At 40.6% G+C, this 11,741-nt stretch overlaps 1 non-coding gene and 1 pseudogene across 1 annotated transcript; one reads left to right on the plus strand and one right to left on the minus strand.

Annotated features, from left to right (window-relative positions):
* Window positions 1-5,710: 5,710 nt before the first annotated feature.
* TRNAA-AGC (transfer RNA alanine (anticodon AGC)) lies at window positions 5,711-5,782 on the minus strand. The gene has a single exon. It is a non-coding gene; the product is annotated as a tRNA-Ala (tRNA).
* Window positions 5,783-6,385: 603 nt separating this feature from the next.
* On the plus strand, window positions 6,386-7,173 carry LOC109377314 (40S ribosomal protein S4, X isoform-like; annotated as a pseudogene).
* Window positions 7,174-11,741: the final 4,568 nt, after the last annotated feature.

Consider the following 11,741-nt stretch of genomic DNA (forward strand, 5'->3'; position numbering starts at 1 on the left):
CAGGAGGGAAATCTTGGCTGTGGAGGTTCTCCTTGGAGGAGGAAGAGACCCCAGCCCCACACCAGGCTCCCTAGTCCAGGGAACTGGTGCTGGGAAGAGGAGCCCCACAACATCTGGCTGTGAAAAACAGTGGGGATTCTGATAACACCGGTGGGACAGAAGGCTGCAGAAAACCTGGACGTCCTCTTAAAGGGCCACACACAAACTCTATCACAGGCAGGCACTCACCTTGAGCTCTGGAGGAAGGATAGTGACTTGGGAGGCGTCAGAGACATATGGGTTGGGGGGACAGACTGAGGTATGTGGCTCTGGGGGGGAAGACTGGAAGATAGTTGGCATTTTCTCTGTTTAAGGTTCTTCTCCCGTGCAGCCACCAGGCTGACGCCATCTTTTCTGTATTGAACCCACTCCCACCAGGGCTAAATCTGAATCTGATTGGCCTGGTGAGCTCTGCTGCTCCACCCTGACAACTCACTGGGATCCCACCCCATCCAACTCCCCCAGCACCAGAGGCACTTTCTCCCAAGCAGCCAGTCCTGTCCACATTGCACTCTTTCTTGACAAACTATTGGGGTCTTCAGACCCCCAGTGAATTGGCCTCGGTATACTCTGAGACTTTTGCTGACTTTTAGGGCTCAGCACTGGCACCAAACCAGAATTTACACTGACCTGTTTACCACAACTCTTCCCACTCTAGTGACTCCCTGAAACCCTGCCTCACCCAACTCCTATATTGCACGAGGCTTTATCAGTGGCTGAATCTTAAGGGAGCTGGAGAGTGGCAGCAGGCCGCCAGGTGTCCTGGCTTTTTGCTGAGCTACTCCAGGCCCAGTACTGGTGGCAGATATTCTCACTTTGTAGTGTGGCCTCTCCCACACACCTCCAGGTTTAGCACAGTAAGCAAACAACTGTGGGTTGCTCTGTAGCTCCTACCAAGTAGTACCCAAACAGTCACAGGCAGTGGGTGACCTGGGCCTGCACTAGAGTCCCTCCTAAGAGGCCCCAGAACCAACATACTTGGAGGCTGACTTCAGACCACAGCAGAACACCACCCAATTAGCCTCACAAGTGGCACACACAAAGGGTGGTCTCAACAGGCACCACAGCCTACTGGGGCAAACCCCACTCAGTGGGGTAAGCCCCCCACACAGCAGCTAGTAAGCTATGGATGTGACCAAACCCCACAGATAGTAAGTTTAAGGGTCAATCCCACCCACTGACATGCCAATAGCAATCAAGGCTCAGTTATAATAGAAGGGCATATATAACCCACGTAAGGACACTCCTGGAGAACCCAGAGCAGGTGACCAGGGAGACTGTGCCACTGGGCCCCACAGGACACTTACTACATCAGGCCACTCGGCCAGGACTGAGAGACATAGCAGCTCTACCTAATACATAGAAACAAATACAGACAAGCAGCCAAAATGGAGAAACAAAGAAATGTGTCCCAAATGAAAGAACAGGAGAAAAATCCAGAAAAAGAACTAAACAAAATGGAGGTAAGCAGCATACCAGAGACACAGTTCAAAACAATGGTATAAGGATACTCAGGAAACTTAGTGAGAACTTCAACAGAGAGATAACTATCATAAAAAAAAGGACATTAGAAGCCATAAAAAAAAAGAACTAGTCAGAAGTAAAGAACAGAAACTGAAATTAAAAACACACTAGAAGGAATCACCAGCAGACTAGATGAAGCAGAGGATCAAATCAGTGATTAGGAAGACAAAGTAGCAGAAAACACCCAATCAGAACACCAAAAAGAAACAAAATTCCCAAAAAAATGAGGAGAGTTTAAGAGGCCTCCGGGACAACATCAAGCATGATAACATTTGCATCATATGGGTACAAGAAGAAGAGAGGAAGCAAGAGATTGAGAACCTATTTGAAGGAATAATGACTGAAAACTTTCCTAACTTGGCCAAGGAAATAGATATACAAGTCCAGGCTACAAAGAGAGTCCCAAACAGGATGAACCCAAACAGGCCCATACCTAGACACATTACAATTAAAATGGTAAAGGTTAAAGACAAAAAAAAAATCCTAAAAGCAGCAAGAGAAAGGCAACTAGTTACTTACAAGAGAGCTCTCATGAGACTGTCAGCTGATTTCTCAACAGCAGCGTTGCAGGCTAGATGGATTGGCATGAAATATTCATGATGACAAGCAAGGACCTACAACCAAGACTACTCTACCCAGCAAGGCTATCATGTAAAATCAGAGGACAGATAAAGAGCTTCCCAGACAAGAAAAAGCTAAAGGAGTTCATCACCACCAAACCAGTATCACAAGGAATCTTAGAGGGATGTATTTAAGATGGAAAAAAATCAAAATCATGAATAATAAAATGGCAATAGCTACATATATATCAACAAGTATTTTCAGTGTAAATGGATTAAATGCTCCAATCAAAAGACACTGGGTGGGGCCAGCTGAGTGACCCATTGTTTAAGAGCTGGCTTGGGATGCCAGCTCTGAGCAGCAGAGTCCCGGTTGGATCCTACATGTGGGCCAGTGATGCTGTGCCGTCTACAGCTAAGATGGTGAACAACAGCTCGACCTGGAGCTGGGCTGCTGTGAGTCGCCGGCGATGGTGTAGGCTGCAGCCCCTGCTGCAGTGCGCTGCCATAAGCTACCATGAGTGGTGGGCAGCCAGCGTGAGCTGCCAAGAGACGCCGTGAGTGGCAGTCCAGAGGCTGGTGACTGATCTGCAAGAAGAGTGCAATGATCACAATGCCAACATAGGCCAGTGAAGCAACGTCCTCCACAACTAGACTGAAGAACAAAAGGATAGCAACTTGTCTGTTCCCCTTCCCCAATTCCCCAATTAAAAAAAAAAGACAATGGTGGCTGAGTGGATAAGAAAACACGACGCTTTCATATGCTGCCTAGAAGAGACTCACTTCAGATCAAAAGACACACATAGACTGAAAGTAAAGGGATGGAAAAAGATATTTCATGAAAATGGAAATGGAAAAACAAAACAACAAAAAAAGCTGGGGTAGCAATACTTATACCTGACAAAATAGACTTTAAAACAAAGGCTATAAGAAGAGATAATGAAGGACCCAGTAATCCCACTTCAGGGTATTTATCTGAAGAAACCCAAAACACTACTTTGAGAGGGCTTTTGCATCCATATGTTCATTGCAGCATTGGTTACAATGGCCAAGATGTGGAGGCAGCCTGGGTGTCTGTGACGGAAGAATGGATAAAGAGGAGGTACATACTATATACAATGGAATATTGCTCGGTCATGAAAGGGAATGGGTTCTCGCCATCTGCAGTGGCACGAATGGACCTAGATGGTGTTGTGCTTAGTAGAGTGTCAGACAGGGAAAGACAGATGTAATGTGATTTCACTTATATGTGGAATCTAAGAACAAAATTAACAAAGTTGAAAAAGACTCATAGATACAGAGAATAATTTGATGGTTGCCACATAGGAGGGGTGTTGGGGGTGTGGGTGAAAAACAGGGAGGGGATTAAGAAGTACAAATTGGTTGTTACAAAGTAGTTATGGGGATGTAGGGTATAGCATAAGGAATATTTGTCAATAATATTGTAATAACTATGTATGGCGTTAGATGAGTACTAGATTTATTGCAGTGGTAGTTTGGGAGGGGCAGGGTGAAAAGGGTGAAGGGATTAAGAAGTACAAATTGGTAGTTACAAAATAGTCATGAGGATGTAAAGTAAAGCATAGGGAACATAGTCAATGATATGGTGATAACTAAGTATAGTGCCAGGTGGGTACTAGACTAGTCAGGGGGAATCACTTCTTAAATTATATAAATGTCTAACCACTATGCTGTACAGCTGAAATTAATATAAAACAACATTGAATGTCAACTGTAATTGAATAATTTCAAAAGGGGGAGAATGTAAAGGAAAATAAGCGGTCCTAATTTCCAGGTTTAAAACAAATAAGTCATGGGGATATAATGTACAGCATGGAAAATATAGTCAATAATATTATGATAGCATAGTATGATGTCAGATGGTTGTTGGACTTATTATGGTGATCATTTTTTTAGGTATATAAATGTTGAATAACAATGGTGTGCACCTGAAACTAATGTAATATTGAATGTTAGCTATACTTTTAATAAAAATCTTTATAAAAAAAGAAAGAAATAAAAGGGAAAAAAATATGTCAATAGAACACAAAATGGCCTGTTGCTCCTATTAAAGAAAGTCTATTTCCTGAGCACTAGCTCTGAGCCTTTCCTTGAAAAAGTAAATCTGAAAGCCAAGACATCTTAACTTGAGAAAGTATGTCCTTTGGAACTTAATTTCTTTTTTTAAAATTCCCTAATAGCTTCACAGGGAGAGGGGGTGGTCTGACATTTTCTATACTCAGAGACTATAGATTTCCCAATCCCTGCCCAACCCTTTAGTGCACACTTTCATTGCAGTAGCTAAGGGTTTTGGATCTTCAAATCTATCACAGGGCTTAGTATATATAAAAGGGGGTTAACGCAAAAGTTCCTGAGGATTTGGTGAGGAAGAGGCAGCTCTGAGTTTTGAAATGATTACAAGATTTTATCCTGTTTAAAATGTTGCCAAATAGAAACAAAGATACAAACTTCCCAATTCGTATTGGAAGAAAGCACAGCCTTGACTGCAAAACTTGCAAAATTTGTATTAAGAAGCAAAAGAAACCACATTAAATTCAATTATGTACATTGATTCAAAAATATTAATAAATATCATATTACCATTGAGGGGGGAAGAAGATCAATGATTAGAACACAAAAATGGTTCAACAATAGAAATACATTTTTGCAATTATTTTTTGTACATTGGAATAGAAAACAGGGAAAAAATTAAACTAAAGTGATTATTTATATTATATACCTTCTTAATCCAGGTCAAAGCACTCAAACCAGTGCTTCTCAAACTTTAATGTGTAAAGGAATCACTTGGAGACCCTGTTGAGATGCTGTTTCCAATTCAGTAGGTCTGGGATGCAGCTGACATTCTGCATTTCTAACAAGCTCTCAGGAATCACCAGCTCTGTAGGTCCAAGGTCCACGCTGAGCAAGGGTCTGGAAAATTCCTTTTCGAAAGAGGGCGCATCTGTCTTAGGTAAAATTATTTCTATTTCACTCATGTAAGTCATCTAGCTTGCCCAATTCTCGGGTAAGAGTAAAGACAGAACAGAGCTGAAAATTGATCCGTGAATTTTGAGATCTTTAGCCAAATATACTTCCCAATGAAGTTATTTCGGCCAAAGTGTATTTTCTGTGCATTCACTGATGAAGATAAATTTCTGTTTCCCGGTTTGGAAGGTTCCGCTTTTCCTCTTGCTAAACCTGCAGTCTGATCATGATCAACACGGCTCAGAAAACAACAAACAAAACAGCTAAGATAAATTGTCTGAGGGCCTGTGTTTGTCTTTTGTTAAATCTTTGCCTCCTTATTTTTTCTTTCCTGATTTATTAATAATACTGCAAAATGGAACCAAACGTCCATTTGGTGACGTGCTCCTTGCGGTTTCGGAATCTCGAGCCGGTGAGCGCAGTCTTTGTCTTCGCGTCCCATCTTTTCCTCCTTTTGCTCACGCAGACACGGTGGGTGTTGGTAAGCCCGAAGAGCAGAAACCCGGAAGCACCAATACTAACGGCAAATCGCTGTGAAAGAATTTCACTTTCTTTCTGAGCAGGGGAAAAGAGTAAAATCCTGAGAAAATGAAGACTAAAACTGGAGGTGCCGGGGATTGAACCCGGGGCCTCGTGCATGCTAAGCACGCGCTCTACCACTGAGCTACACCCCCTTGGCAGCGAGAGGCTCTGGGGAATGTTTTCAAGGCAGAATACAGCCATTTGGCACAGGTTTTTCCAAGGGTTGGTACCAAGCCAAAATCCATTCTATGTAATTCTGCTATTTCCAAAAATTCAAATACACGTCCTGTGTCATGTTTTGCTGAAAGAAGAATAAACTGCATTCTAGACCTAACGCCCCTGTTGGGAGCGCTGGTATTGTTTCTGCTCCTGTCAGTCTGGAGCCACTTCACCACCGCCACTAGAAGAGCCCGGGAAGAAACATTTCCTGTCGTGTCTTCACTCTCTCTCTCCCTCACTTTCCCGGCTGCTTTAACGGGCTGCAAAAAGCCACAAAGCATAATGCGTGGGACACAAAGCGAGAGACGATATTAGTGTTAGAAGCGGAGAAAAGATGGAAGGACAAACTCGGAGCAGTTGGTGTCGGCGGCAGAGGAGAGGACGGAACGCGCCCCCTGCGGGCAGAACACGCAGTTCCAGGGGAGGCTACACCTGCGAAGCTCATTAACCCTTCCTCAGCCTTCCGTTCAGCTGGACTGGTTCACTCACCCTCCCAAAAGTAAAGAGGGATCTCTTTCTCTGTACCCAGCACAGCCATGGCTCGTGGTCCCAAGAAGCATCTGGAGTGCATAGCAGCTCCAAAGCCCTGGATGTGGATAAAGTGACTGGTGCGTGTGCTCCTCGTCTGTCCACCAGTCCCACGAGCTGAGGAAATGTCTCCCTCTCATCGTCTTCCTAAGAACAGACGGGATGTGGCCTAACAGGAGATGAAGTACAGAAGGTCTGCGTGTGGTAGTTCATTGAGATTGATGGAAGGTCCGAACCGGTGTAACCTCCCCCACTGGTTTGATGGATGTCATCAGCACTGACAAGACCGGAGAGAACTTCCGTCTGATCTGTGACACCAAGGGTGGCTTCGCTGTTCATCGTATTACACCCGAGAAGGCCGAGTTCAAGTTGTGCAAAGTGAGAAAGATCTTTGTGGGCACAAAAGGAATCCCGCATCTCGTGACCCGTGACACTCGCACCACCCACTACCCTGGTCCTCTCATCAGGGTGAACGACACCATTCAGATTGATTTGGAGACCGGCAAAATTACTGATTTTTTTCAGTTGTGACACTGGGAACCTGTGAATGGTGACTGGAGGTGCCAACCTGGGAAGAATCAGTGTGATCACCAACAGAGAGAGACACCCTGGTTATTTTGATGTGGTTCATGTGAAAGATGCCAATGGCAACAGCTTTGCCACTCAGCTCTCCAACATTTTTGTTATCGGCAAAGACAACAAACAATGGATTTCTCTTCCTTGTGGAAAGGGAATCCGCCTTACCGTTGTGGGAGAGAGAAACAAGAGACTGGCGGCCAAACAGAGCAGTGGGTGAAATTATATACTTAATTGAAGATAACACACACAAAAAAAGTAGAAGAGGGAAAAGGGGATCAATTATATGGCGATGGAAAGAGAACTGACTCTGGGTAGTGAACACACAATGCGATATAGAGGTGATGTATTCTAGAAATGTGCACTTGAAACCTATATAATTTCACTAACCAATGTCATGCCAATAAATTTAATAATTTTTTAAAAGTATAACTAATAAACAAAACATCTGGGTATTTGAAAAGTCAACAAAATAGACATACCTCTAGCCAACCTAAAAAAGGGAAAAAAAGTGCAAATATACAAAATTAGAACTGACTAGAGGAAATAACCATCAAAACAGATCTTTTTAAAAATCATAAGAAACATCATAACATAACTCAGCAAATGATTTGAAAACTTAGATAAAGTAAATTCTGTGGATAAATATAGCATACCCAAATTAATCCTGGTAGAGACAGAAAGTTCAAACAGGCCATAACTTTAGAAAAATTTTTTTTAATTGTTGAAATTGCATGTCCCCAAAAAAGGGAACCAGACTCAAATACATTCACAAGGAAATTCTACCAAACTGTTAAATATCAGAAAATCATGACGCTACCTAAATTATTCAAAGCACAGAAAAAGAAAAACCTTCCAATGAATTTTATAGTGAATATAATACTCACCACAAACTTTTTCAGTTTGAACCAAAAATGAAAGCTACAGGCCAATTTCACAGATGAAATATTAATCCCCAAATCTTAAATAAATTAATAGCAAACAGAATCCAATAACATATTATAAATATAAGACTTAACTTTATATAAATGACATTTTCTCTTAAGGCAATTTATAAATTTAATGCGATACTGATTTTTAAAAAAAGTACGGTCTGTTTCTTTCTGGAACTGAGCAATTTTTACAAAGAAGAACTAGCAATCAATAGTATCGAGGAAATCCCTAAAAATATAAGAGCAAAAGCAAGGAGGGGGACAGCAAACATTAAAGCATACCATAAAACCTCTATAATTTCAATCGTTTTTTATTAGCCCAGAGAATAGAAATCCTATAATAAACCCAGTTGCAAATGAAAAATAGTTTACAATAAAGGCAGTACCTCATATCAACAAAGAAAAGATGACCTTCTTAATTCGTAGTGTTGAAATAACTGGATAATCACACAAGAACGAATAAAATTGAATCCATTCTTCACCCTGCACACCAGGATCAATTCCAAATGCATTGAAATTTTAAGTGTTAAAATAAGAGAAACCATACAAGTACAAAAGGAAAATGTGGGTGAACTCCTCTATAACCTAAGGAATAGTAAAATTACCAAAATACAGCTCAAAATCTAAAAGCAATATTGTAAATATTAATAAATATTACATAAACGTTAAAAAAATTTTCATTGAAAAACACTATAAGCAAACAAAAATTTAAATAATAAACTAGAAAATTTTAGTTGCCATTTATATCATGATAAATGGTTACTATTTCTCATATATAAATAAAAACTTTTAATAAAGAGAAAAAGGCCAACAAACCTATAGAAAAAAAAGTAGTTTAGAGATATGAATAAAGAGTTAACAAAAAAGGCAAGGCAAATGATTCTTGTCCATATAAAAGATGCTCGTTTCCTCATAATAAGGGAAATACATCTACATTTATACTATGATATCATTTTTTACCCATCAAATTGGTAAAACTCCAAAAGTTGAATAGCATACTTTGTTGTCAAGGTTGCAGAGAAATTGGTCCTTCCATGGATTGCTGATAGGAAATGGAAGTGATACAATCCTAAGGGAAGGAAATTTGCAGTATTTAGAGAAATTATATTTTTATTCACCCTTTGACCCATAAATCCCACTTCTAAGAAACTATCCAGACATAGAATGGCAAAAATTTTTAAATAAAAATGAAAACATAAGTAGATGATTAAGACTGTTGAACACATCAATATTTATCAAGCCAAAGATGGGAAATGATCCATCTTGCCTTCAGCTACCTGTTGCAGAGGTTAAGTTCTGGGCACGTGTCGCCAAGAGGTGGGGTCTCCCTCTTTTCACCACCCCCCGCTCATGGAAGAAACACTCTATTTTGTTGGGGTCCTGAGAATACTGGGACCCCAGTGCCTTCACCCCAGCATAACAGAGAAGTTTTATGTTAGGAGAGGAATGCCAAGAAGACCTGAGGCTATTGCCCCTTGCCAAGCACCACACTATTAAAATCGGGGTGTCACTCAAAGAGAAGTATGCCACTCTCCCTGCTTGCAGCTGAAATGCTGAAGGGAATCCTTTAAGTTGAAATAAAAAGACAATAAAGAGCAACATAAAACTGTACAAAAATATAATACTCCCTGGTAAAGGTAAACATATAGACAAATATAGAGTCCTGTAGTAATGTAATATAGGTGGGTAAATCACTTTTAACTATGGTATAAAAAATTTTAAAACAAATGCATTAAAAATAATTATAGGGCCAGTCAGGTGGCGCAGTTGCTGAAAGCGCCAGCTTTGAGCAGCAGTGTCACCGGTTTGATTCCCACATATGGGCAAGTGAGCTGTGCCCAAGTTGAGCTGCCACTAAGCTGCCAACGGGTGACCAGGTGGCTCAGCTGGCGAGAGCAAGTGATCTTAACAATAAGGTTGCTGGTTTGACTAGCACATGGGATTTTGGGCTGCGCCCCACCCCCACGCCCACCAACTAAAATTGAACACGGAGCCTTGAGCTGAGCAGCTGATAGCTGCAAATGGACAACCAGATGGTTCAGTTGGTTAGAGTGCATGCTCTTAACAACAAGGCTGTCGGTTCGATTTCCGCATGAGATGGTGGACTGCGTCCCCCCCCCCACAACTAAGATTGAAAATGGCACCTTGAACAAAGTTACAGGTTCCGTTCGATTCCCACGTGGGATAGTGGGCTGCACGCCCCCCTTCCCCCCCCCCCCCAATTAGATTGAAAATGGCAACTGGACTTGAAGCTGAACTGAGCCCTCCACAACTAAGATTGAAGGACAACAACTTGACTTGGAGCTGATGGGTCCTGGAAAAATACCATGTTCCCTTCCCCAATTCCCCAATAAATTGGGGAATTAAAAAAAAAAGTAATTATAAATCTATGTTAAAAGTTACACAATATAAAAAGGATAATTTGTGTCACCAATAACAAAGTAGAAGAGGGCAAAGATGTAAAAGATTAGAGTTTTCATATGCAATTGAAGTTATTATCAGTTTAAAATGTATTATTATAACTTGAAGATGTTTTGTGTAATTGCAATAGTAACCACAAAGAAAATATCTATAGAATATGCATGAAGAGAAATGAGAAGGGAATCGACACATGTCTATCTTAGTCAGTTGGGATTAATATACCACAACACCATAGACAAGATGGCTTAAACAACAAACATTTATTTGTCACAGTTGAACTTCCTGGAGGCTAGGAAGTTCAAGATCAGGGTGCCTGCCAGCAGCCCCAGTGTCTGCTGAGAGCTCATTTCCTGGCTTATAGGCAGCTACTTTCTCAGTGTATCCTCACATTGTAGTAAAGATAGGGCTTTGGGTCCTTCATCGTCTTATGAGGGCATTAATCCCATCATGGGAATTCTACCCTCATGAGCTCATCTAAACCCAATTATCTCCCAAAGACCCCACCTCTTAATACTACCCCATTGAAAGCTTGGGTTTCAACCTATGAATTTTGGGAGGACACAAACATGCATTCCATAAAAATGTCGCTACAAAAAAAGTAAATAAAACACAAAAGAAGACAGCAAGATAAGAAAGAAGGGGAGAAAAACAACTACAGGACATACAGAAAACAACAAAATGGCAAAAGTAAATCCTTATTTGTTAATAGTTTAAATATAAATGAATTAAACACATCATTTAAAAGACATAGAGTGGCTGAATAGATTTTTAAAATCAAGATCCAACAATATGCTGTCTGCAAAAAATCCAGTGTACATCTAAGGACACACATAGGCTAAGAGGGAAAGGCTGGAAAAAGACATTCCATGCAAACTGGAACAAAAAGAGATCAGGAGTGACTATACTTATATAACACAGAATAGACTTTTATATAATGCAAATAAACTTTAAGACAAAAACTATAACAAGAGACAAGAACATATTATAAAAAATAATAAAAACATCAATTTACCAGGAAGATATAACAATTATAAACATATTATGTAACAAAAAAGTCTTAACAAATTTAAAGAAGATTGAAATCATACAAAGTGCCTTCTCCAGCCACCAGAATGAAATTACAAATCAATAGCAGAAGGAAAACCCACAAATATGTGGAAACTAAATAACTAGCTTTTAAATTATCAATGGGTTGAAGAAGAAATCACAAGGGAATTTAGAAAATATCTGGAGACAAATGAAAATGAAAACACAACATACTGAAACTTATGAAATGCATGAAAGAAGTACTAAGAGTTGGAAATTTATAGTGGTAAATGTTTACATTAAAAAAGAAGAAAGAGGGCCGGCTGAGTGGCTCAGTTGGTTAAGAGCTCACTCAAGAGTTTGAGCTCTGAGCAACAGTGGTTCGAGTCAGCCCGAGCTGAGCAGCCGT

This window comes from Hipposideros armiger, unplaced genomic scaffold, assembly GCF_001890085.2.
Source record: "Hipposideros armiger isolate ML-2016 unplaced genomic scaffold, ASM189008v1 scaffold_1362, whole genome shotgun sequence".
NCBI classification, from domain to species: domain Eukaryota; kingdom Metazoa; phylum Chordata; class Mammalia; order Chiroptera; family Hipposideridae; genus Hipposideros; species Hipposideros armiger.